This window comes from Halichoerus grypus, chromosome 2 (genome assembly GCF_964656455.1).
Source record: "Halichoerus grypus chromosome 2, mHalGry1.hap1.1, whole genome shotgun sequence".
NCBI lineage: Eukaryota > Metazoa > Chordata > Mammalia > Carnivora > Phocidae > Halichoerus > Halichoerus grypus.
Genome location: NC_135713.1, coordinates 100281459 through 100308223, shown reverse-complemented (window position 1 = coordinate 100308223; position 26765 = coordinate 100281459). Strand labels below are relative to the sequence as shown.

The 26765-nt window shown below is 40.8% G+C and overlaps 1 protein-coding gene and 1 long non-coding RNA gene across 15 annotated transcripts in view; both read right to left on the bottom strand.

Moving 5' to 3' along the window:
• Positions 1 to 15585, bottom strand: part of LOC144380974 (uncharacterized) — a 330028-nt gene extending 314443 nt beyond the window's left edge. For both annotated transcript variants that reach the window (XR_013445346.1, XR_013445345.1), the window contains exon 1: positions 15345 to 15585. This is a non-coding gene — a long non-coding RNA (uncharacterized LOC144380974). The remainder of the gene's footprint in view (positions 1 to 15344) is intronic.
• Positions 15586 to 25040: 9455 nt separating this feature from the next.
• Positions 25041 to 26765, bottom strand: part of LOC118542308 (uncharacterized) — a 36731-nt gene continuing 35006 nt past the window's right edge. For all 13 annotated transcript variants that reach the window (XR_013445762.1, XR_013445760.1, XR_013445764.1 and 10 more), the window contains one exon: positions 25041 to 25432. The gene's annotated coding sequence lies outside the window, so the exon portion shown is untranslated. The remainder of the gene's footprint in view (positions 25433 to 26765) is intronic.

Here is a 26765-nt window from a genome sequence, read left to right as displayed (position 1 = left end):
TCAAGGTGAAATTTCTTATGACCATCACCCTCAGCTTAATTTCGCAAGCCAGTCACCCTCATTCCAAGTGGCATGACTTGGAAAAAGAGAGTAAGAAATAAGTAATAATACTACATCTGCAGATGAAATACTGATTCTGGATATTTCTTCCCTTCCTTATGTTTCCATGGTAAGAACATTTTCCCAACTTGTCTAAGAGATGACACCAATCCAGCCTGTTTCTAATTTATAGACATACTTTGTTTTATTGTGCTTCACTTTATTGCACTTCACAGATATTGTGTTTTTTACAAATTGAAGGTTTATGGCAACACTGTATTGAACAAGACTATCAGCACCATTTCTCCAACACCATTTGCTCACTTTGTGTTTCTGTGTCACATTGTGGTAATTCTCACAATATTTCAAACATTTTTATTGTTATATTTGTTACGGTGATCTGTGATCAGTGATCTTTTATGTTACTATTGTAATTGCTTTGGGGTGCCACAAACCACACCCATATATGATGGCAAACTTAATAAATGTTGCGTGTGTTCTGACTGCTCCATCCACCAGCCAATCTCCCATCTCTCTCCTTCTCCTCAGGGCTCCCTATTCTCAAAGATACAACAATACTGAAAGTAAGCCAGTTAATTACCCCACAATGGCCTCTAAGTGTTCAAGTGAAAAGAAGTGTTACACGTCTCTCACTTAAGTCAAAAGCTAGAAAAGATTAAGCTTAGTGAGGAAAGCATGTCAAAAGCCAAGATAGGTTGAAAGCTAGGCCTAGGCCTTTTGTATGAAACAGTTAGCCAAGCTGTGAATGCAAAGGAAAAGTTCCTGAAGGAAATTAAGTGCTACTGCAATGAACATATGAATGATAAGAAGGCTAAACAGCCTTATTGCTGATACAAAGAAACTTTTAGCGGTTTGGATAGAAGATCAAACCAGCCACAACATTCCTTTTAGCCAAACCCTCGTCCAGAGGAAGGCCCTAATTCTCTTCAATTCTGTAAAGGCTGAGAGAGGTGAAGAAGCTACAAAAGAAAAGTTTGAAGCTAGCAGAATCTGGTTCATGAGTTTTAAGGAAGGACGCATCTCCATAAAATAGAAGTACAAGGTGAAGCAGCAAGTGGTGTTGTAGACACTGCACCAAGTTATCCAGAAGATCTAGCTAAGATAATTAATGAATATGGCTACACTAAACAGCAGATTTTCAATGTAGACCAAACAGCCTTTTATTGGAATAAGATGCCATCTAGGACTGTCATAGCTAGAGAGGAGAAGTCAATGCCCAGCTTCAAAGATTCAAAGGACAGGCTGACTCTCCTGTTAGGGGCTTATATAGCTGGTGACTTTAAGCTGAAGCCATTTCTCAACCATTCCAAAAATCCTAGGGCCCTTAAGAACTATGCTAAATCTACTCTGCCTATGCTCTATACATGGAACAACAAAACCTGGATGATAGCCCATGTGTTTACTAGTTTACAGGTTTACTGAATTTTTTTTATAGATTTATTTATTTATTTGAAGGGGGGAAGGGCAGAGGGAGAGAATGTCCAAGCAGACTCCCGCTGAGCGTAGAGCCTGATGCGGGGCTCGATCTCATGACCCATGAGATCATAACCTGAGCCAGAACCAAGAGTCGGATGCTTAACTGACTGAACCACCCAGGCACCCCAGTGTACTGAATATTTTAACCCCCCTATTGAGACCTATTGCTCAAAAGAAAAGATTCCTTTCAAAATATGACTGCTCATTGACAATATACCTTGTCACCCAAGAGCTCTGATGGAGATGGACAATGAGATGAATGTCGTTTTTATGCCTGCTAACACAACAGCCATTCTGCAGCCCATGGATCAAGAAGTCACTTTTACTTTCAAGTCTTACTATTTAAGAAATACATTTTGTAAGGCTATAGTTGCCATGGACAGTGATTCCTGTGATGGATCTGGGCAGTCAGCCAAAAACCTTCTGGAAAGGATTCACCATTCTAGATGGCATTATGAACCTTCGTGATTCATGGGAAGAGGTCAAAATATCAACATTAACAAGAGTTTGAAAGGAGTTGATTCCAGCCTTCACAGATGACTTGGAGGGATTCAAGACTTCAGTGGAGTAAGTAACTGCCGATGTGGTAGAAACAGCAAGGGAACTAGAATTAGAAGTGAGCCTGAAGATGGGACTGAATTGCTGCAATCTCATGGTAAAATTTGAATAGATGAGGAACTGTTTCATATGGATGAGCAAAGAAAGTGGTTTCATGAGATGGAAACTACTCCAGATAAAGATGTTGTGAAGACTGTTGAAATGACAGCAAAGGATTTAGAATATCATACAAATTTAATTGATTAAGCCTCAAGTGTGAGAGGATTGACCCCAATTTTGACAGAAGTTCTATTGTGGGTAAAGTGCTACTGAACAACTTCTCATGCTACAGATTAATTGTTCGTGAAAGGAAGAGACCATCCATGTGCAAACTTCATTGTTGTCTCATTTTAAGAAATTGCCATAGCCTTCAGTGATCACGGCCCTGATCAGTCAGCAGCTATCAACATCAAGGCAAGACCTTCCACCGGCAAAAAAGATTACGACTCACAGGGGCGCCTGGGTGGCTCAGTCAGTTAAGTGTCTGCCTTCAGCTCAGGTCATGATCTCAGGGTCCTGGAATTGAGCCCCACATCTGGCTCTCCGCTCAGCAGGGAGTCTGCTTCTCCCTCTTCTTCCCACTGGTTCTCTCTCTCTCTCTCTCTCTCAAATAAATAAATAAAATCTTTTTTAAAAAAGATTATGACTCACTGAAAGCTCAGAGAATGGTTTTTTTTTAATTTAAATTCAAGTTAGTTAACATATAGTATATTACTAGTTTCAGGGTAGAATTTAGTAATTCATTAGTTGCATATAACACCCAGTACTCATTACATCAAGTGCCTTCCTTAGTGCCCATCACTCAGTTACCCCATCCCCCCACCAACCTCCCCTCCAGCAACCCTCAGTTTGTTCCCTATAGTCAAGAATCTCTTATGGTTTGCCTCTTTCTCTGTTTTTATTCTATTTTATTTACCCTATGTTCATCTGTTTTGTTTCTTAAATTCCACATATGAATGAAATCATATGGTATTTGTCTTTCTCTGATTGACTTATTTCATTTAGAATAATACACTCTAGTTCCATCCACATCATTGCAAATGGGAAGATTCCATTCTTTTTTATGGCTGAGTAATATTCCAGCATATTCCAAATATGCTGCAGTTCCATCATATATATATACATATATATACTACATCAGAGGATTTTTTTTTTATTTTTTTAAGATTTTATTTATTTATATGAGAGAGAGAGAGCACGAGCAGGGGAAGGGGCAGAAGGAGAGGGAGAAGCAGAGCCCATTGCAGGGCTCAATCCAGGACCCTGCGATCATGACTTGAGCTGAAGTCAAATGTGCTTAACCAACTGAGCCATCCCAGTGTCCCAAAGGATGGTTTTTTTAATTAAGGTATGTACATTTTGTTTTTAGACATAATGCTATTGCACAGTTTATAGACTACAATATAGTGTAAACATAACTTTCACATGTACTGGGAAACCAAAGAATTCATTTGACTCAGTTCATTGCCATATTTGCTTTATTGCGGTGGTCTGGAACACAACCCACAGTATCTCCAGGGTATGCCTGTATGTTCTCTAGTCAACTCCAACACACAACGAAAAGAGAAGAACTCAACCAATAATAATAATAATAATGACAACAGACAAGAAATTCAGGTAAACAAACATAGTCTTTCTTTCTCTTAACTCAAGAAAGGTAACATTATTGGCTCTACCTACCAAAAGAACATTAAGCACTTTATCCATCCCACAAGACTCTCATTTTTTTCTGCCTTCTTTTCAAAACTAACTTTTAAATTCCAATTTTCTTGAAAGTATATCGAGACGTGACATTCTAAGCAATCACTGAGAAGTGTAAAGGAGAGTATAATAGCTGCAATTAACTCTGTTTATATACCAGACAGACTTACATTTCACTATAAATATTCCACATGAAAATCTTTGAAAGAGGGCCAATTATGCTGAGAGGTTTATCTGTATGGCATTTGTCAAAAGAAAAAAAATATGCTGCAATTCCTATTTGAAAAAAATTATTTCCTGGCATAATGCAAGATTGTACACTTACCAAAGGGGAAAATGAGGAGGAGTCTTGAGCTAGAATGATAACGTGCATCTACTTTTAGCTGTAGGCCTCTGCACCTGCCCCCTGACCCGTCCTGTCATAAAAACAGAGCACATGCAAAAGGGTGCTAGTTCTTATCTTCTTAATTCCAACCCTAGCACGGGTCACTGAGGGAACATCAGTGGAAACAGGAAATTTCCCTATCATATGTGCTCTGATATAAAAAAACAATCCAGGGGCACCTGGGTGGCTCAGTTGGTTAAGCGTCTGCCTTCAGCTAGGGTCGTGATCCCGGGGTTCTGGGATTGAGCTCCACATTGGGCTCCCTGCTCGGTGGGAAGCCTGCTTCTCCCTCTCCCACTCCCCCTGCTTGTGTTCCCTCTCTCGCTGTCTCTCTCTTTGTCAAATAAATAAAATCTTTAAAAATAATAATAATAAATGAATAAAAAACAATCCATTCTGTTTCTAACCTTATAGCTCAGAATGAAATGACCATTTGAAACTAAAGACTTTTTGCCCTTATCATTCTTAGAATGTGTTAACATTCCCTTTGAACTTCCTCCCCAGCTGGTCACATACTGTTTATCTTAGTTTTCAGTGGGGGAAAAACAAAACTTTTTGGTGTCCCTGTTTGCTTTTCTGTCCTTTTTGCCCCCAAGGCTCTTGATTACAAATGTGGCCTTCAGTCTAATTTAGCAGAAGAGTTTGCAAACATTTTTCAATACTAGCTACAACTTTTTTTTTTTTTTACAATTTTTTTAAGTAGGCTCCACGCCCAACATGGGGTTTGAACTCACAACCCTGAGATCAAGAGTCACATGCTCCACTGACTGAGCCAGCCAGGTGCCCCACTAGTTATAACTTCTGTGATCTGGTCCTTTTAGAGCCCTGCAATCCCACTAATCTAATCTGGAAAATCAGTCTCCTTGACCAAAGTATTTCTGAGAAAGGCATCCATACATACAGCCAGATAGTCCTTGGCCATAGGAAACAGGATTTTATTCATTGGCCAGGCCCTACCAGTTGTTTCCAGTCAGCAACTGTTCTGAGAGGTTACAGCTTCTCTGCTGGCTGGTCAGTGACCGAGCCATCTCAGCTGCTAAATATTAACACCCTGAATAGGAGTCAAAGAAAATCTTGATCAAATTCGGCTTTGAAATCCTTCAAGAATAAAACATACCAACCAGATAACCGAATTCATTAGCTCCGGGTTAACTTCAATGGAGCTTCCTTAATAGTCTGACAACCTAACTCCTCTACTTAAGAAATGAATGGTGGTTTTCCCATCAAAACCTCACAGCAAAGCTTTGGGCAAGACTTGTCTACAGGTACTACCTTTACCACCTCACCTTCCATTCCATCTTCCAATCAAATCCCCCACCACGGCATCTCGTCTCCCACTAGCATCTCCTCCCACTGCAGGCCTGAAAGCGCTCTCGGGGAGGCTGCCCATAAGCTCCACATTGCTCACTCAGTGGGTCTTTTCTGTCTTGATCTCAGTTGATTTCCCTGCAGTATTTCCCCTGTTGACTCCTTCCTCCTTCCTGAAACTCCCTCCTCCCTGTCTGCTACGAAATTTTCTCTTGATCTTTCTCATATCTCTGTTTCTCGGCCTTATAACCTTCCCCTTTCTCCACAAACCCCTAAAGCACTGACATTCCCCAGATCTTTGCTCTGTCTACACCCTCACTTGTGATCACATTCATTTCTGCCTCTCTATCAATATGCATTATTGTAAATGTACAAGACTGAACTCAACTTTTCCTTTAAATCTGGTACTCAGCCTACATCTCCTAGTTCAGCAAGGACTCCCCCAATCAACCAGTCACCCAAAACAAAAGCCTGGCCATTATTCCTGACTTCTAATTCCCCTCTAATCCCCATATTCAATAACTCAGCCAGTAATTCCAATCTATTTTCCCTTCTTAGTATATCCTGAATCTTGCACACCTATCCTCTCTCCACTAACACAACTTCATTTCAACCCCTCATACTTCTCCCATTTCTCCACCATAGAAACACAGATTGGCTTCCTAACTGGTCTCTTTGTTTCCTCTTTAGTCTCCAAACTGATGCCAGAATCCTCGTTCAGAAATGACTACACACACACATACGTACATATAAGGATTTGCTTTCATTTATAAACGTTCATAGCTCTCTGTGCATAGCATTATGCTAACACTATCATACTATACTCTAATATATTGAGAGTTATCTGTCTGTTTTCCAACTAGACTATCAGCCAGTTGAGGGCAGCTTCTAAGTCTTAGTGAGATTTGCTGATACCATGCCTAATACAGTAGGTGCTCAATTAATGGTTGTTGAAAGAATGAACTGGAAAACCCTACTGATACTCCATAAAGAGAATTTAAGAAATGAAAGGGTTAAGTTTGGAAAGGGGTATGGAAACAAGGTTGCCTCTCTAGGATTTCCTGATGGAAGGAAAAACAGAGAATATAACTAACACAGGGCTTCTTAACCTTTGCTGGACTATGCATCCTTTTGAAAATTAAGGGCTCACTCTACAGGAAAAAAAAATGCCTATACACATATACAAAATTCTGCATACAACTTCAGGGATTCTCTCTACAGATGTCCTAAGGATCCATAAATCCGAGGTGTCATAGGAAAACATGTGGGACAGTTCAGGTGGGTGCAAACGGAATGAGAATTTGTTCCAGGAAGTAAGAAAACTTTCCCTACCTCACACATTGCACAAAACTATATATCAGATTCATTAAAGGGCCAAATAATTTTTTAACTACAAGATATTAGGGAAAATATTTTTATAATCCCGAAGCAGGTACAAAATTATTAAGCCATAGGGGAAAGGACTGACAGATTTGACTACATAAACTTCTGAACAAAATAAGGCACCATGGGTGAAGAAAAAAGACAAATGTCAAAATATATAAAGTATGTGAAATATACAAAATAAGTATATATAAGTATGTCCAGAAAATACATAAGGAGTGACTCCATGGCAATAAAATAACAAATACCACAATAGAAAAAAAATGGACAATGGACAAGAATAGATATTCCACAGAAGAAAAATGAAATCACCAACTTTTGGAAATGCTCAACTTTTATCAATCAACAGAATACAAATTAAAACAACTAAATCATTCTTTTTCATCCACAATTTTGGCAAAAATTAACAAGACTGATAATATCCAGAGTTGTCAAGGATAGGGAAAAAAATGGGTACTATCACATACACCGATGGTGGGAATGAAAATCAGTATTCTTTTAGAAAGACAATTTGGCAACATCTGTCAATATTGTAAATACCCATACAGTTTTACCCAGAAATTGCACCAGCAAAGGCTCTATTCTAGAGAAATGTTTGCACTTGAGCATAAAGAAGCATTAAATAAGGATATTCACTGCAGTGTTGTTTATAGTATAGAAAGCTTAATGTCCACCTAGAGGAGAGCCAAACTACAATTTAAAAGAATGCAGTTGACCTATCTATACTCTCTAAGACATTGATAAATGACAAGAAAATGTGTATGTGTACAATGCCATCCCATTGCATTTTTTAAAACCTGCACACTTGAATATACATATAGTTGGGTGTGAAAGGTCTGCATGTAAAGAAAACACCAAACAGTTATTATCTCTGGGGAAGGTAGTGAAATTCAAGAGGGATGAGAAGACAGTATGCTTACTCTTTATTCTGTATTCTCAGATTGTCTGACCATTTTGCAACCAGGACAAATGGGAACAGGGCAAATTTTTTAGAGAGACATTCTGTCATATTGCCCACGTCCTTTGTTCTTTCTGGCCTCTGGAACATATCACAATTTTGCCTCCTTTCTGTTGTTCACTGACATTTCATTTAATCCACAAATTGTATGCTCTCTCCTAGTACACACCAGGACCTGGTTCCTGTGGGTGGCTGTCACCAGCCTCTCCTTAAGGGGGGTGGGGAGCCACATTACTCACCAACTGCAAATTCATGACAACATCATATAGAAACTGGAGATGTGGGTGCCTGGGTGGCTCAGGTGGTTAAGCGACTGCCTTCAGCTCAGGTCATGATCCTGGAGTCCCGGGATCGAGTCCCACATTGGGCTCCCTGCTCAGCGGGGGGTCTGCTTCTCCCTCTGACCCTCCCCCCTCTCATGTGCTTTCTCTCTCTCTCATTCTCTCTCAAATAAATAAATAAAATCTTTAAAAAAAAAAAAAAAGAAAGAAACTGGAGATGTTGACCTTGTGTTCTGTTATGCCATTTATTCTGTTCTCTTCGAGAATTTTGCAGACAAAATCATGATTCTGTATAAATGGGTAGTGTTCAATGACAGGTCTATATTTGGTTGTAAGTTAAATGACATTGCTTTCAGAATTTAGCATGTGGGCTGTGAAATATGTAAGTTTATGAAAATGTTCTCATAACCAAATGGGAAATAGAAAAGATAAACCAAATTGCTTCTAGTAGAGATCACCGTGGTAATCTGCTATTAATCCCTCTTCATCCCAGGAATTAAGTATTCATTTCCCCTCTGGATTTCCTCAAGATAATCATGTTCTAATCCATAAGAGTTCTTTCACCTCTCACCTCCAATTGCCAGATTGAGTTTGTGACTCTTGAGATAGATTTTACCTCCACCCCCCACACTGGTCCACCCCACCCACTATTCTGTTAAAACTGTGGTCTCTTAATAAATTTAAATATATACAGGTAAGTGTTCCAAAGCTACTTTTCAATCAGATTTCCCCAAATATCATATTCTTCCACTAAGGAAATCTGATTTAAATCTTTATTATTTTCAAAAACTAGATCTATTTCATGTAAACAAGAAGTATTACAATAATATATGTGGGGGTTATGTCTCAGCATTAAAGGGAATGTCAGTATTAGCATTTCCATTTATGAGGAGAGGACAGAAACATGGAAAGGCTTAAGTTCCTGGAATTCACAGCAAAATCTGAACCTGGAAATATTACCAGGTTCATTTTTTCCTTTCTTATGTACAAAACTAATGCCCATACATGGCTCTAGCATATTCCCATAGTAATCACCCCAGACAGCCCACAGTCTCAAGGCAGTCCCTGCACTGGGGCTCAGGTGCTCATTGAAATAGCCTCTGTGTTCTGGCCAAGTACAGCTGACGGCCCCGGGAAGGATGAACATAGAACTCCAGGCCTTTCACCTTTGATTCTCCTCCTGGACCTGAGCCTTTTCAGGGCGGGACACTGGAGGCAGTGCATTAACATAAAGCAAACAGAAATATTCCTTTCTCCATATTTAATGCCAGTTGGATGATTCGCTTTCCTAGGCTACCCCACAAACGTAGCTAAAATGTGCCCTGCCAAGAGGCATGTGTGAGGAAGATGCACTCTCTGCATCATCTATCTCATCCTAGCTCATGTTCATCCACGGTGCTCAGACTACAGAGCGATTTCTATGAATTGGGATCCATTTTGCAGAGTGCAGCTTCATGCGTGCCTCATTTAAACAGGCCAGTCTGGGCAGTATATGTTATTATAAGTAATGCTCCCACACACCACGGATTTTAATGCATCCTAGAAAGCAAATTACTGTCAGTGATAAGTTATATGACATTCCTGACCAAATTAGTTGGTTATTCATCTGAAGACCAACAAACTCAGCCTCCATTGAACTGTGAAGGAAGGGGAAAAGCGTCAAATGATTATATAGACATTCTATAATTAGGGGTTGGGACATGACTCCATTGGAATCCTTGCCTGAGCATGGGTAAACTGCAACAGGTCTGGAGAGGTCAATTAGCTCCTGCCTCAGCCTGCTGCGGACTCCAGGGATCCATTAGCATAGTCCAACAGAAAGGAAAAGATATAGACCAAGAAAATGAGCGTCTTGTTGCACATTTGACAGCTACATTTTTCCTAGGGCTACTCCACTGGAAGTAGAACAAGATGTCAAGAATAACTTAGGAGAAGTTAAAAAAAAAAAAGTCCTAGGGATATGTAAGAAAGTTGCCTCTGACAGGAATAAATGAAGCAGGAAAAAGACGGAAGGGCAGCATTCAATGAGCTCAGATCACCCCTCACCTGGTGGATACAGGCTACTCACCAGCTGATTCCAACGCAGCGGCTGGCAGACGAAGGAGAAAACAGGGTTTGGGAGCTATACTTTTTTTTTTTATCTCCATGCTTCTAATTGTTCTTAATCCACACTCCCTAGATGGCTTAAGCATTAATAGGCTGAAGCTATGCTCTAGCATAACACTGGGTTAATTATCCTCTTTGGGTTGCAAAGGACAGAAATACTTTCACTTAGGCTACCTCAGGTAACGAGGGTTCACTGTTCAGTTATACGGGGTAATTAATGCGTGTGGCTTCTCCTTTCTCTACCTGTCCACACCGACTCTCCCCATTTCCTAAGCCCCCTGATCCCAATCCAGCTAGCTGATCCTCTCCATATTTTCACTTCAAATTCCAGAGAGTGTCTGTTTACCAATGTAATTACTCTCACTGGTCAGAGCTTTTCCTGTTAGTCCATGCTACAAGCTACCTACCAGCCTATGAGCTGGCTTCCCCTGGGGTCAGGTGTCTACTTCCGGTCCAAACAAATACCCACTGAACAAGGTGGGAGGTTTCTTTAGCAAGAGGTTGGGAATAAAAGTAGCTTTCCTTAGAAAAGATGGTGAGTGTCTCAAGCGCATGTCTATGTCAAACTGCCACCGAATACTTAAGTAGAAATAAACCATTCATTTGGAGGCAAGAATATTTATAGGAGCAGGACGGTCTTCATGAGCTTATGATCTGTGCAATTGCACAGGATCCCTGGGCTTAGAAGGACCCACACTCAGCTTAATGCTCCACTGTGGCCATCTCGACATTCCTTTTTTTTTTTTTTATGTTATGTTAATCACCATACATTACATTATTAGTTTTTGATGTAGTGTTCCGTGATTCATTGTTTGTGCATAACACCCAGTGCTCCATTCAGTACATGCCCTCTTTAATACCCATCACCAGGCTAACCCATCCCCCCACCCCCCTCCCCTCTAGAACCCTCAGTTTGTTTCTCAGAGTCCATAGTCTCTCATGGTTCGTCTCTCCCTCCAATTCCCCCCCTTCCTTTTTCCCTTCCTACTATCTTCTTCTTTTTTATTTTAACATATAATGTATTATTTGTTTCAGAGATACAGGTCTGTGATTCAACAGTCTTGCACAATTCACAGCACTCACCATAGCACATACCCTCCCCAATGTCTATCACCCAGCCACCCCATCCCTCCCACCCCCCACCACTCCAGCAACCCTCAGTTTGTTTCCTGAGATTAAGAATTCCTCATATCAGTGAAATCATATGATACATATCTTTCTCTGATCGACTTATTTCGCTTAGCATAATACCCTCTAGTACCATCCACGTCGTTGCAAATGGCAAGATTTCATTTTTTGATGGCTGCATAATATTCCATTGTGTATATATACCACATCTTCTTTATCCATTCATCTGTTGATGGACATCTTGGCTCTTTCCATAGTTTGGCTATCGTGGACATTGCTGCTATAAACATCGGGGTGCACATACCCCTTCAGATCACTACATTTGTATCTTTGGCGTAAATACCCAGTCATCTCGACATTCTTAATAATTTTTTAGCGAGGGCCCTACATTTTCATTTTGCATGGGGTCTTGCAAATTATTTAGCTCTTCCTAATAGGAGTTTTTATTATAAAAAGTGAAGGGAGTTTCATAGAATCAAATAATTTTGGATCCAAGGGTTCTTCTGAGATCATTTACTCCAAATACTCATTTGACAGATAAGAAAACCCAGGTCAAAGAAAGGATAATTGGCTTAATCAAGATCCCACAGTGAGTACTGACAATGTCAGACTGGAAACAGATTCTTATCACTCTGCGTCCAATCTTTTCATTCCTCCCTGTGGCGGGCTTCCCAGCAGAGAGGACTGCCTGACACTTAATCTATTTTGCCAAAATATTTGGTAAGCTACTTAGAATTCTCATAAAATGAGGCTGATGTAAAAACATAAATGTCAATCTTTCCTTGTTCAGTCTTACAGTTTATTTCTTCACCTATGACCTCCTCAGAACAAATTCCACTGAGAATCCCCAAAATCCAAAACGAAACCTGGGTGGTCTAACAAAAACTCTGTGGAGGATCATTTGGTAATAGATCTCAAAATTACACTGTTCAAACCCTTCAACCCAGCAATTCCATTTCTACTCATAGTCTCACATATGCACAAGGACTACAGCATGCCGAGACTACTCATTGCAGTGTTGATTATAATAGCAAAAGATTGGAAACAACCTAAATATCCATCAACAGGAGACTGGTTGGAAAAAAAAAAAAAAAAGATGATACTACATTCATGCAACAGGATATTATGTAGCTCTTAGGAAAGAAGAAGCTAATCTGTATCTACTAATATAGAACAAGGCCAAAATATTATTTCATGAAAAGCAAGGTACAAAACAGTATACAACATGCTTCTTTTTGTGGGGGGAAAGTTATTTTATTATATATCCTGTAGTTACACATAGACACGTGTTGGAGGGATTTGTATATGCATGGAGTTTGTCTGGAACATATACAAAAAAAGAATGACTGCCTCTGAGCAAGGGACACAGGGGACTCAGGGATAGGAATGTGGGGGAGATTTTTATTCTCTGCCCTTTGTTCCCTTAAAATTGTACTATGTGCACATACTATGTTTTCAAAAACTAATTAGTTAAACTAAATGAGTGTCTGAAGAAGGACCCCATGACACCACCACTATTGTACCACACCTACCACAATGAAAAACATACTCTTGCTATCATTTTTACTAAGCCTTTTTCTCGGCTCTTGTATTGAACTTGCAGACAAAGGAAATTATACGTAGTCAAATTAGTCTGAAAAACAATTCTCTCTCCTTCGCCTCCTCTGCTCTGCATAAAAAGAAAAATCTGAAACAATTTCAAAACCTGTATAATCCATTACTTGTTTAGTCATTGGCACGACTGCAACACAGTGGAGAAAAGGAGGAATGCTCCCAATCTTCCTTTGGAAACTGGCCAACATCATCTCGAAAGGGTCCTTCGGACGTTATCCGCTTATATGTTCTCAGTGCACCCACCATCCAGGTTCCGACACACCTTAACAAGAGTTTTATTTTGAACCAAAAGCACAAAGGGGGACTGAAACCTCAATACTGCCGTGGTTTTAGCAGAAGCACATTTTCCTCAGATGAGAGCAGAAGAGCTGAGCTTAGTCCTCTCGATAAAGCCACTTCCCTTGGGAAAACTGGGGTTCTTAGTTAGGAAGCAAACACAAGGGCATGTTTTTCCCCCTCATATGCTCTTTGCAGGTCCACTTCCACACAGCCTACATATATACAACCCACATGTGGTGGATCAAAGATGGCCACGAAGTCTTTGACACTCCTCTTCTTGGAAAGTGAGGTCTGTTTCCATTCTCCTTGGTTCTGGGCTGCCCTGTGACTGCTTTGACCAATGGAATAGGGCAGAATTGGTGCAATGCCAATTCCAAGAGCAGTTTTGAAAAGAACTGGCAGCTTCCTCCTTGTTTTCTTAGAGCCCTAAGCAAGGCACTGTATAAAAGTCCAATTGCTCTCCTAGAAAGAGCATGTGGAGATGTCCTAGGATGACATGGAGATGGAAAGGGGCCTCAAGTCACTCCTATCAGACATCAGACTGTGGGTGGAACCATCTTGGACACTTCAGCCCATACCAGCCACCCGCTTAAGAGCACCAAGTGATCCAGTCAATGCCATGTGGAACAGAAGAATCACCCAGCCAAGCACAGCCCAAATTCCTGACCCACAAAATTATGGGATATAATTAAATGCTGTTTTAAGACACTAAGTTTGGGGGGTAGTATCTTATGCAGAAATAGATACTCAGGATGCCACACCATCCCTATGAAACACTGACATCTTCAAACCTTTCATACTCAGAATTCAGTCTTTCCTAATTTGCTTTAGAGTCATGAGAGAAGGATCTCATGCCAGGCAGCCATAGCTCCTGGGAGAAGGGGCCAGCTCCAAGCTGAAACAACAAAAGAATCTCCTCCCCCCAACACCTAGTCTCCACAGTGCTGGAGATGAGTCTACCTGGCCAAGTTGAAGCACCATCCCTGCCACTAAGGACTCCAGAGATCATGGGCCACAGAACTTGGAGTTTGCCAGTTCCTATGGGACCCCCATCCCTTTGGATGTCCTTTGACCAGCCCCAACCACTCCAATGCTCCACCAAACCCATGTCCACCAACCCCCGTCTACCACCTCATGGGGGTCACGTGTGTTTATTCTTGGATATGAGGTAAGAACCAGACCCTCTTACTCCAGCTCTCGCCCTTTCAGGCTGGACTGAGAGAAGGAAAGCTGAGACTTGGAAGGAGAGATTTCTGGATCAACTTCCCTGGGCCACCATGACTAGCAGTTGCCACCCAGTCCAGCCCATGTGCCCGTTCTCACCCACCCACAGGGTTACCAAGGCCTCAGAGAGATGGCACTGTCAGAAACCATAATTAGGGTTTTCATCATCTACTTTAGCTCCCTGAGAACACATTCTTCCTTACAGCATGCAAATCTATTGTTCAACTTTCAAACATCCCACTAACTTTCAAACACATTGTTGGGAACTCACTAAGTACAAAAGTAAGACATTGCCTCTTCTGAATTGTAGACGTGGCCTTGAAATTCAGAAAAGGGCATTTTCACGGTTGGACAAAGATGGAAGATTTAGAAATCACACAATGAAGGAGGACAATGAGACTGGCAGACAGGTTTAGCAAGGCCCAGGTTGTACCGAGGTGCGCATGAGCAGAGAAACTGCGGGAGGACAAAGAGGAGGAGCAAAGCCGGTCTCTCCTCTCCTGCTTCCTGGCTTCCAAGGAGTGAAGTCCCATTCAGGGTTACTGAAGGCCTTTCTCCATGGTCCATATAGACAAACTAGAGAGGTGGGTTGACCGTCCGATCTATTTTGATAGATCGGAAGAGTCTGGATATTATCAGGGGAAAAAGGTGTTGGTTTGAGAGAAAGCTTTTTCTCACAAGTCAAAGGAAGAAATTTTAGAATCTTCCCGAATTATCTCAACAATTTTCTCAATCTCTCACTTCAGACAAAATATTTAAGGAAAAACTATTTCCAGAGCATTCTTGGGTCACGTCTTACAGAAGCAGAGAAGACAAGAGGGAAGGGTAGAGCCACCCAGATTACCTGTCTGGTTGCTTAGACTGGTCCAATTTCACTAAGAATCACACAAACCTCTTCATTCCTTCTGCCGTGTTCACCTGACCATTTTCAATTTCTTTTTCTTTTTTCCATTACCTTAAGGGAGTAATCTAGACACTCTGGCTTTCTTTGCATGCAAAATGTAACAGTTCTTTCTTTCTTCTTTCAGATAAAAGCAGTCTTGGGGAAAGGAAAAGAAAAGCGCCTGGCTTCTTCAAATTAGCTCTGAAATAAAAGTCACTGCCAGATGTTATATAAAAGGTGACGTAATCCTAAACTACTTCATTACATATGCAGCTCTGCTCTTCAGCCCAGGAGGAGTTTATTACATTTTGTCGATCCCATTTTCTATACCCACATCATTTTTACATAATTTTTCCTGCCTGACAGACATCTTCACATTTTCACAGCAACCCGTCAGGATAGCATTGCAGCAGTTCAGGGAACCTGGTTAGCAGTTTACAAATAACGGTGCTCATAAGCCAGATTTGTCCCTGAGATACAAATCACGGGTAAGCGGTCTAACCGTGCATGTGAGAAGCACATCTATTTTAGAATAATAGGGAAGAAAGCAGAGCTCCATTCCGGCTGACACCATGCTCTTTCAGAACATGCACCAAATCTATTCCACAAGTCGGAAAACGGGGAAATGCCAATCTAAACTTATTCCCATGATTCTCTTTGTTTTCCTAATAAATTCCTGGCTCATAGTGAAATAGATAGCCATGGCAAATACATTAAGATCAAACTTCCTGCCTTTTGGGATTGGCACAAAATTTAGAAGACAACGCACCATTTGTACCAATGCGATGTCTAAGCTCCTGAGATGCTTTCTGCGCAAACACCGCGAGACACTTCCTCCCACTCCCCAGGTGCTAAGCAGCTTTCCCCCTCCTTCCCAGACACTTGCGGCCCCACTGCCCTCTGATGGTGAAAAGCAGCAGTGCAGGCTGGAAGTATATTCCTCCAGAAGGAGGAGGGATGGAGGGAACGGCTGGGAGAGCATCTGCTATAAGATTAATGTAAGAGGCCAGGTACACTCAGCAATTAGCTACTTAACAGAGATGAACCTATCTGACTTAGAATTCCAGTGGGGAAAAGAAAGTACCCTGCAACTACCACCCCAAGGAAACATATATGCCATTCATCTTGAGAACCTCCTTAAGCTTTAAGGAAAAACCCCTATTAAAATGAACTTTATGGTTTTAAAGTATAATAACGAACTTAGGGTAACAGAGGTCCTCCTTCTACAAGAGCAGGATGTGAAGGTGGGACAAAGGGAGATATGAAGGCTTTATAGAACTCTGACCCTCCCCTGTACCCTCCTCCCCAACTACAGATCTGTGGATAACTAGCCCCCAAAATGAATTTATTCTATTTCCTTTTTGTGTCCAAGGGCAGCACATTCCTTAGTTCTACAAGTAATTTCCTTCATACGTTCAAAAATCCTTTTCCTTTCTTAAGTAGTTTTTCTTTATATGAAGGTTTTCGTGCACATAGTGTAAAGAGTCAAATAATTCTACAAATTTCATTCCAAAAACAAGGCAGTCCCAGCCATCCTCACCTTCTGTTTTTAGCTGAATCACTTGCTATGTATGTCCATATTTCTAAATAACCTATTTATGTTGCTGCTTCTAGATATTTGAGTGTAGGCACCTTATATTGACTTTGCAGTATAGGAAGATGATTTCATACACACACACACACACACACACACACACACACACAGCTCCACCACACATACATACTTCCCAGTATATATAATTTGGATAATGCTAATAATCAATATTTATAATACTATGAGTAGTAAAGTCTTGACAACTAAGTCATGCAGTATACCATATTTACCCTTTCTTGCCTGAACAAGTTTTTAATTTTCCTTGGAGTTAAAAAATAAAATCCTTTTGGGGCGCCTGGGTGGCTCAGTCGGTTAAGTGTCGGACTCTTGATCTCAGCTCAGGTCTTGATCTCAGGGTTGTGAGTTCAAGTCCCGCACTGGGATCCATGCTGGGCATGGAGCCTACTAAGAAAGAAAGAAAGAAAGTTTTTTTCTCATATGCTAGGTTTTTTAGATACTCATTATATTAGTCTTGTAGGGCTGCTGTAACAACCTGGTGTGGCTTTAAACAACAGAATATTATTATCTCACTGTTCTGGAAGCTAGAAGTCTGAAATCAAGGTGTCCGCAAGACCGTGCTCTCTCTGAAGTCTATAGAGAAGGATCCTTCTTTGTCCCTCTCTAGCTCCAGGGAAGATCTCTGCTCTGATAGTCACATGGCCCTTTTCCCTGTGTATATCTGTGTCTTCATGTGGCATTCTTCTCACCTGGTATGTCTCTCTGTATCGTTTCTCCTCTTGTTATCAGGACATCAGTCTTCTGAAATTAAGGGCCTGCCCTACTCCTTACGACCTCCCCTTAACTTACATCTTAATTACATCTGCAAAGACCTTATTTCCGAATAAGGTCACATTCTCAGGTACCAAGAGTTAGGACTTCAACGTATCTTTTGGGGCTCACTCTTCTACCCAGAACATTTATCTTCACTAATTTATCTCAAACTCTGTCCAATTATCTAAATCTCCTCTGAGTATACTGAAACATTTTCTGTTTCCCATTAGGTTTCAGCTCCTGTGTTGGTTTACATTCAGATGGACTTTTCCTTTATGATTGGCTGCAGCTGCAGCCCATGTACCTTCAGGTTCAAGGGCAGACACAGTGAATGTTTCTTTCTCAACAGTCCCATTGGCTGGAGAGGGTCACAGACCAATCTCACAGTTCCAGGCAGGAGAATACCGTGAGCTCATTGGCTTAGGCCTGGGTCATACACTCCATTCCTGGAGCTGGGAGTGGGGCAGCTTCATTTAACTACCTGATGGGAGCATGGGGAATAGGAGATTACACAAAGGGTGAATAGATGTTGAGCACCAAAAATAACTAAATGTCCACTATAGCTTGTTAACAAGCACTTTAAGAGAGGTCATTTTCCCCCAAGGCCAGAACACGGATTTTGGCCAGCTAGAGAATTTTATGATAATCCACTCTGGGAAGGTTAAGAAAACAGAAAAGGAATTGAACAAAAATACATTTAGATCCACACTTTATCCTTTTTCTGATATTATAGGGATTCGTTTGGTAATATCTAACGGAAAAATACTTGTCACTTTAATACATTTTTACGTCCTAAAATGTGTGGGGAGAAGGTATTATCTCACATACAAAACGTCCTACAAATGGAAGGAAATATCCTGTGGTCAATCCCTATGATTTCAAATAGAATGATGCAAAAAATAAAAAATTCCAACCAGGCAGGCAATAACCATCCTGTTGATAAAAATGTTCTCCTGCTGAGATGCCACAGAAGTTTTCTTCAAATGAGTTTTCACACCACACTCCAGTTGTCCAACATCATCTCTTCCCATCTACGAGGAAGAGAACAACAGCTTCGTTCCCCACCCCCCCTCACAGCATCTGCTTCTGTGAAGGAGCAGAAAATATTTAACTTTAGGTTTCCTTTTCATTGGTTCCCCTATTAATTTTTTCTACTTTTGACTGAATCTTTTATAGTTTTGAACTACAGATCACAAACTTTAACAGTCACTTTCTTCACTGAAACTAAATATTGGAGCCTAAGAATTAACAGTCTTCCAGCATGAGCAGCTCTGTCAAGGCAAACAAAATCTTAAAGACTGTAAGACCTAAGACAACAAAATCAAAAAGAAAAACTAGGGATATAGGAGAAGATGGTATGGTCATTAAATTGATGTGTCAGTCTGACTGGGCCATGGGATGCCCAGATAGCTGGTTAGACCTTTCTGGGTATGTCTGTGAGGGTGTTTCAAAAAGAGATTAGCATTTGAATTGGTGGATTGAATAAAGCAGATTGCCCTCCCCAGTGTAGGTGGGCCTCATCCAATCCTTTGAGGGCATAAAGAGAACAAAATGGCAGAGAAAGTTGAGTCCTTTCTGCCTGACTGCTTGAAGTGGGACATCGATCTTCTCCTCCCTTGGCACTCCCGGTTCTCAGGCCTTCAGACCCAGACTGAAATCTCCAGCTCTCAGAGCTTCAAACTACATCTCTGGCGGACCTGTGCCTCCAGCTTGCAGATGGCGGGATCGGGAGACTGCGCGGCCTCCGTGTCACGTGACCCAATACCTTATAACAAACCTTTTTTTATATATATGTATACACATATATATACATGTATATATGCATATACTATGAGTTCTGTTCCCTGGAGAACCCTGATACAGATGGAGTTAGAGGGGAGCTAGGAAAAAAAGGAAGAGAGAGAGAAATCCAGGAAAAGAGTGAGAAAACGGAGAAACTATATAAGATAGGAAAAGCCCTAACTTGGGTATGAGGGGACCTGCACCATAGACTCAGGTGCTTCCTAACTCACTGCCTACCCTGTCACCTCTCTAGGTTTACGCCTCTGGGCCTCAGCCTAGCCCCTGAGAGGAGTGACCCAACACATCTCTTGGGTCTCTCCAGTTCTAGAACACTGTCATCATGATTCCTCCATGGGTACCACCCACACAGTCAACACTCACCTGATGGGCGCCTCCCTTGTGAGGGAATGACAGTCAAGGAGCTCACTGCAGGAACTACATTTAAATGCTGCCTTTGCCAATATAGCCATCTTCAGAATTCTGAGATCAGAGGGAGGATCCCAGTGGGATGGGCGGCAAAGTGCTGGATATAAAGCTGCCAAACCATCAGGCCCAAGGGAGGTGCTCTAAGCAGATCATTTCCTAAAAACTCGGCATTTAAAAGGACACATCCTGACGTGCCATTCCCAGAACTATCATCTCGCCTCCTATGCGGTTTTAATGGTTGAAAAAACAATGAGCTCTCTATTCCAGGTGATATTAGCAAAAGACCTATTTCCCAGATCAATGCCCTCAACCAAATGACCAAAGCAAATATAGATTCTTTTATGTTTTATTCACCCTTCTACTTGTAGCTGCCCTACACATGTAAGGATATGAGATTTTATAGAGTGATTCGTATTGAGAAGTTTGGGCCAGCAGTGATCTTCAACCCGGGGACATTAAATCACCTAGAGAACTTTTTTTTTTTTTTAATATGGATGTATGGGCCTCTTTCCTAAAACTTTTCATTTAATTGGTCCAGTGAGGAGACCCAAGCATCAGTCTCTTTTTAACCGCTCCCCAGGCGATTCTACTGTGAGGCCAGGATAAGAACCACTAGGCTGAGGGACTGCAGTGTTTCCAGAGGGCTCAGAGCAGCCGGGAACACCTCTGACACACGTACTTTATGTTCCCAGTGTTTTTGGCCAAGAATTCTTAACAGAAGAGAAGTTCTGCCCAGAACAGCACTAGATGCTGTGTATTTTGGTCTAGCTTTTCTCTTTCCCCTATAGAGCTTGCAGCTGGTATAGACATTCCCCAAGCAAGCAAAGGTCCTACCAAGGGTAAGAAAACCACCAGATTTTCTGCCAAGCTTTTAAACTTGGGGCTTACACTGCAATTTCAGAATTCACGCTGATAATCTAGTATCTCCATCTAAGGGAATGTGTTCCAATGCCAAGTCCTTGTAGCTCTGTGATAAACTCATCAACAAAGCCATATCTTGGGTGGTGGAGAAGGTAGAGTCAATGCCCATATGTTCCTGAATATTAAACTTTCTCCAGCATTATGAAAAGTCTGTCTCTCCATGGACTTTAAAAGAACTATACCCATTTCTCCTGGGCACTATCATACAGTTTGTTGTGGACTCTTAAAGAGAATTATCTGGTTTCCGTGGACTTCTATCACATTTGGAAATTTGGCGATAATAATCCTCCCTATAACCTGCCATATATTCAGTCCTTAAAATATCAGTCACCATATCAGGCACTAAAATACAGTATCTCTAATCCACAGGACAGCCATGCGAAACAAGCACTATTTGTCCAAGTTTACAGATGAGAGACTTCATAGCTAGTGACTGTTCGAGCTGGGATTCAGATTCAGGTCTGTCTGGCTCCAAAAATAACAATCTTTTCACAATGCTCTATTGCCCACAGAAAATCTGTGGGAAGGTCAGTAACTGTAACAAAACAATAAAAGTAGATATTTGTATAGCAAATGTTTTCTCCTAACTCCCTGAGCCATGGGAAGGCATTCCTAGGTCATAGCTTCCACATCCTCGACTACAGTAAAGAAAAGTTTTTAGAGATTCCAGTCCTTTGAGAATGGAAATACTTTCTGATTAACTTGTGTGATGTGTTATAAAGTCACTTCTAAATGATATATAATCAGGTCCCGTAGATGATTAATCAGTATGGTTAGCAGAGTAGGAACCAGAGGTCCAAGAGACAGATGGACAGCTTTTTGAGTCAACAAGGAGAAACACTTTCCTAACAAGGCATCCGAGTTCTTATGCTAGTCGGGCTTCTTTGTGTAGATGCAGGGAACATTGACTCAACCACATTCAAAGCCCAATGGTGAAGAAAAAGCACACATGCACTCAGTCCCTACCCTCACGAAGCTTTCAGTCTAATGGTGGGGAGACAGGTATTAATCAAATAATCCCACCAACACCATCATGTGTAAAGTACCATGAAGGAAAAGCATGGAGTTCTTTGACAGCACATAGATCAGGGGACCTGATCTAATTGGGGGCAGGAAGGAGCCATGTAGAGTAAGAAAGACTTCCCTGAGGACTTTCTATTTTCCCAGTGAGGTTCATTGTTCCCAAGTGAGCTGATGGCACACTCTGTTTTATGCAACGAAGACAGCTAGGTATGGTCTCCTCTCCAACCTCCATTTCAAAGCCACCAACCAAGCCCATGAGGTGATGGATGTTGGCACTTGCCAGTTTTCTTGGTCCCCTGTCCTTCCAGGGTTTGAATTTCTAGGTTTTAGGTTTGCCAGCATAGACCCAATTGCCTCCCTTTCCCTGACCCTTCTGTTCTTCTCTTCCCCACTCTTTACTCCCGACCTAACAATTGTATATCCATGGGATGATGGTAATTCTCCCCTATCTTCAAAGACAAGGAAATTAGGATTCCTGCCAGGCTTTTTAGAACCAAGAAAGATCCCCCCAGCACCCTACTAGCTAACTGAATTGACTGAGAGCCTATAATATTTGGTCAGTTACATTTCACCCAAGGCTGTCTTAAGGAAACCAGGAAGAGCAGGGCCGTAATAGACAAGCCCCTACCTCACTCAGTAGGTCATGCAAAAGTTGGAAGAATGTTATAGTTTGAATATTTAGATCCCCGCAGAGTTGGCCCTTCTCACAGAGATGATCTAGTCTTAAAGAAGGACTGTCCCCACTTCTTTATTAGTAGGCAGGGGCTGCCTCACCATCCCCTCCAGAGTCAGGAAAGGCTATTATCTATCTCTTGGATTTAGTGAACCAAACAGAAGTTTGATTTCATTTCAGATAAAAGAGATGATGCAAATGAGAATTTTATCTTGCATGCAGGAGTGACAAAGTAGGAGAATGAATCCTACTTGATTACAATCTTCCATCATTCTGATTTTATAATTACTGAATGGAATCAATCAGCTTTCAATTGTTACCTTGGTGAAAGATTAAAACATCATTACTTGTCCTACATATTTCACACTTTAGCAAATTTTAATAAACCGCATGAGAAATGGTTATATTATCTTTCATGATATTGGGATGCTAATGACATTTCTATTGATTTTAATTCACATTTGTTGGTCAAAAAGAGTCAGATTCCAACGAGGCATGGCATCTGCATCCTATAATCAACACTACAAATGAAGACCACTGAACACTGAAATGGCCCAAATGAAATCATTAATCAGAAATATCATAAAATAATTACCAAAAAACTAGGGAGGTCTTATCTTCCTAATGAACATCTTTTATGGTATATTGATTCATTTATAACCTTACACATTGGTGATTTCTCCATTAAAATATTTTTCAGTAAGTATAGGAAAAGCACTCTGAAAAGGCAAAATCAGAAAAGCACCAATTTATCAGTAAAGGGGATCATAGACACCTCCCCCTAAAAAGTGAAAAAGACTCCTGAAGATCATACAGTAGATGCAACTCTTCCTTAAAACCATTCACATCCGAAAAATTCTTAGCCCAGTAGCAGGAAAGATTATATAGAATTATCAATAACATAGAACAGAATAATAGTTAAAAGTGAAGGTTCTGCAGTTAAACATCATAGCTTCAGATAACTTTGTCTACTTCACTTCTTTGTGCCTCAGTCTCTTCATCTGTAAAATGGGGGCATAATAATAGTACTCATTTCATTGTCCTGGTCACAGGATGAAATGAGATACTGTGTATAAAGCATATTTCAGCATATTCCAGTCAGACTGCATTTCCATGGTTAAAAACGGCATTAAACTTCATATATGTGAAGATGTTGCTCTGATTCTCTTCAGTGATTTCTCGGTTTAAATTTTTTCCATTACTTATCTTCTCTAGCTGGTCAATGGGAATATGCCTCCTAGGGGGCTAATCAAGTCTGGGAGGGTCTGGTATCTGGAGTTCAGTCTTGCAAGAGGTAAAGACTGAGGGGTGAAGAGGAGGCAAGAGAGAACAGGCTCTTAAATGCTCTACCATGTGAACCTTTCCCCCCACAGCTCCAGTCTTTAATAGACCTATAAAAATCATGATAAATGTCCTCTGTGGGATTCAATTTCTTGTAAAAGCTGGAAAAGGCAATGCTTTTCTCCAAGAGAATGTAGAAGGTAAAACATAGATGGCCCTGGAAAGACATACAGGTGAAGACTAGGGAGCCCAGCCTTATAACAACAAGGACAAGCGAAGAATTATAGGAAGGGTGTTGGTTGGGCCTGAGCCTAGTTTACTTGAATCTCCAAGAGGTGGGAGGTGGAGGAATGGAAATGGAGGTCCCAGGTGACACCACTGGGGATTTCAATATAAAGTCAACTCTTCAAAGACCCCATTTCCTCAATTTAAGATTCAGTGGACTTCCTTTCCATTGAGTTTTTCGAGAACCTCAGGACACCAATTCAGTATATCAGGTTCCAGTTAAATTCATTCTGCTACCTTTTTTAATCGGCTTTTTATTATCCCACATCTTCCTTTAAGGTTGTTTGAAATTTTACAAAAATGTGAAACTAAGATTTTTTTTAATCAAAGCACCAGGTCAAAAACACTCCTGTAGCTGCTGTGGAAAAAAATTATATAAGCCTTCTGTACCTGGACAACAATAATGACAACAGTAACAGTTATTGTTTGTTTATGGAGTGCTCACTATAAACCAAACCAGGTATCATACTAATTGCTTTACTGGCATTAATGTATTTAACCCGTACAACAGCCCAGTGAAGTAGGTTCAATTATTACAGATGAGAAACCCGAAGTCAAGAGAAGCCACTTGTCAGAGGGGAGGTGGGTGGGGGGATGGGTGAAATAGGTGAAGGGGATTAAGTGTAGACTTAACTTGATGAGCACTAAGAACTATATAGAAGGACTGAATCACTACATTGTACACCTGAAACTAATATAATACTGTATGTTAACTATACTGGAATTTTAAAACAGAGGGAAAGAGACAGGTCACTTGTCCAAGGTCATAAAAGTTGGTAGGGAAACCAGGATTAGTTCATTCTTTCAGCAGCTATCCGTTAGGGGTAAAATATATCAAATAAACCACATTTTGTAAATCTAGATTAAAGAAAAGAGAGGCACTGTTGTTTTTTAAGTATATTTATTCACAAGAGCCGTAAAAGCAAACACAAATCACAAATAGAGAGTTTTACTTCAAGGACTTTGTTGCAGGTTTCATTTTTCAAAACTAGCCCCAACAATAACTCCCATCCAACGTGTCCTCGATGTGATTTTAACTTTCCTCACATCAAGATAAGGGAATCAAGGTTCCCTCCTTGAACATCAGGAGGGTTTATGACTAACAGTGGAAGCGACACTATGTACTTCCAAAACAAGTTCATAGGAAGTTCACAGCTTCTGCCTGGCTCTGTTGGAATGCTTGCTTTTGGAACCCACCTGCCATGCTAGGGGAAGATCCAAGTACAAAGAAGAAAGCTCTAGATATTCCAGCCGAGTTTCCAGCCGAGGCCTCGGCTAATAGTGAACATCACCCTGTAGACACACGAGTGAAAAAACCTTTGGATGATTTCAGACCATCATCAAATTGGCCCCTATTCTCCCAGCATTCCCAGCTGAGGCCCCAGACATCATGGAGCAGAATAAGCTGGCCCATCGTGCTGATCATATGCATTCTGAATTCTGGACCCACAGGTCCCTGAACATAATAAAATGGCCGCTGCTTTGCAGCAAGTTTGGGATGATCAATTATGCAGCAATAGCAACTGGAACAGCTTTCAACAAACATCAGTAGTTTTTGCTAATTAAGCACCAAAGCACAGAAACATAAAATTGCAGGTAACCTGGTCAAATCGCATGTTGACCTTTTCCTCAACTTTAGTCGGGTTATTCTTCAATTCTTCCAAAAAGAAGAACCTCCATAGCTTAACAGAGGATTTCTGAAGTATTCGTTAAAAAGTTCATGGCCCTGGGGCGCCTGGGTAGTTCAGTCAGTTAAGTGTCAGCCTTTGGCTCAGGTAATGATCTTGGGGTCCTGGGATGAAGCCCCGCATCAGGCTCCATGCTCAGCAGGGAGTCTGCTTCTCCCTCCCCCTCCCCGACTTGTGCTCACACTCACACTCTCTCACTCTCTCTCTCTCTCTAGTAAATAAATAAATAAATAAAATCTTTAAAATTAAAAAAAAAAAAGATCACAGCAAAGGCACCTGACTGGCTCAGTTGGAAGAGCATTTGACTCTAAATCTCAGGGTGATATGTTCGAACCCCATGTTGGGGGTGGAGATTAGTAAATAAATAAAAACTTAAAAAATAAAATTAAAATGATCACAGCAGATATGTACTGCATTAAAACAAGGAAAGGCTTCTAGTATGATATTAAATGGAAAGAAAGCAGAATACCAATTTTTATATATGTTATGAGTACCCTGTGTAAAGATTCTTCACGCAAATGGAAAAACGTCTAGAAGGCACTCTGGAAATATTAAAATAATTGACCTGGTATTTTGGTAAAGTCTCTTGAATTTTTTTTCACAATTGATACATGATGTGTAAATGATATATGATATGATACATGCTTGAGATATGATATACAGATAAAAATAAAATAAAATCATCAGAGAAAGAAATTAGGCAAATTTCCACTCCCCTCCTAGGAGCTCACTCATATGAATGGCAACATTTCCTTCATTACATAATCTCTCTGTGTCTCACTTTTCTTTCCTACGAAATGGGAATAATAACACTTATTTCATAGGGTTGTTATGAGAAGTAAATGAGTGAGTTAATTTGGTAAGGCCTTAGACAGTGCTTGACACATAGAGAGTAACATATGCTATTATCTCATCCAACTCCTAATGTTGTAGATGAA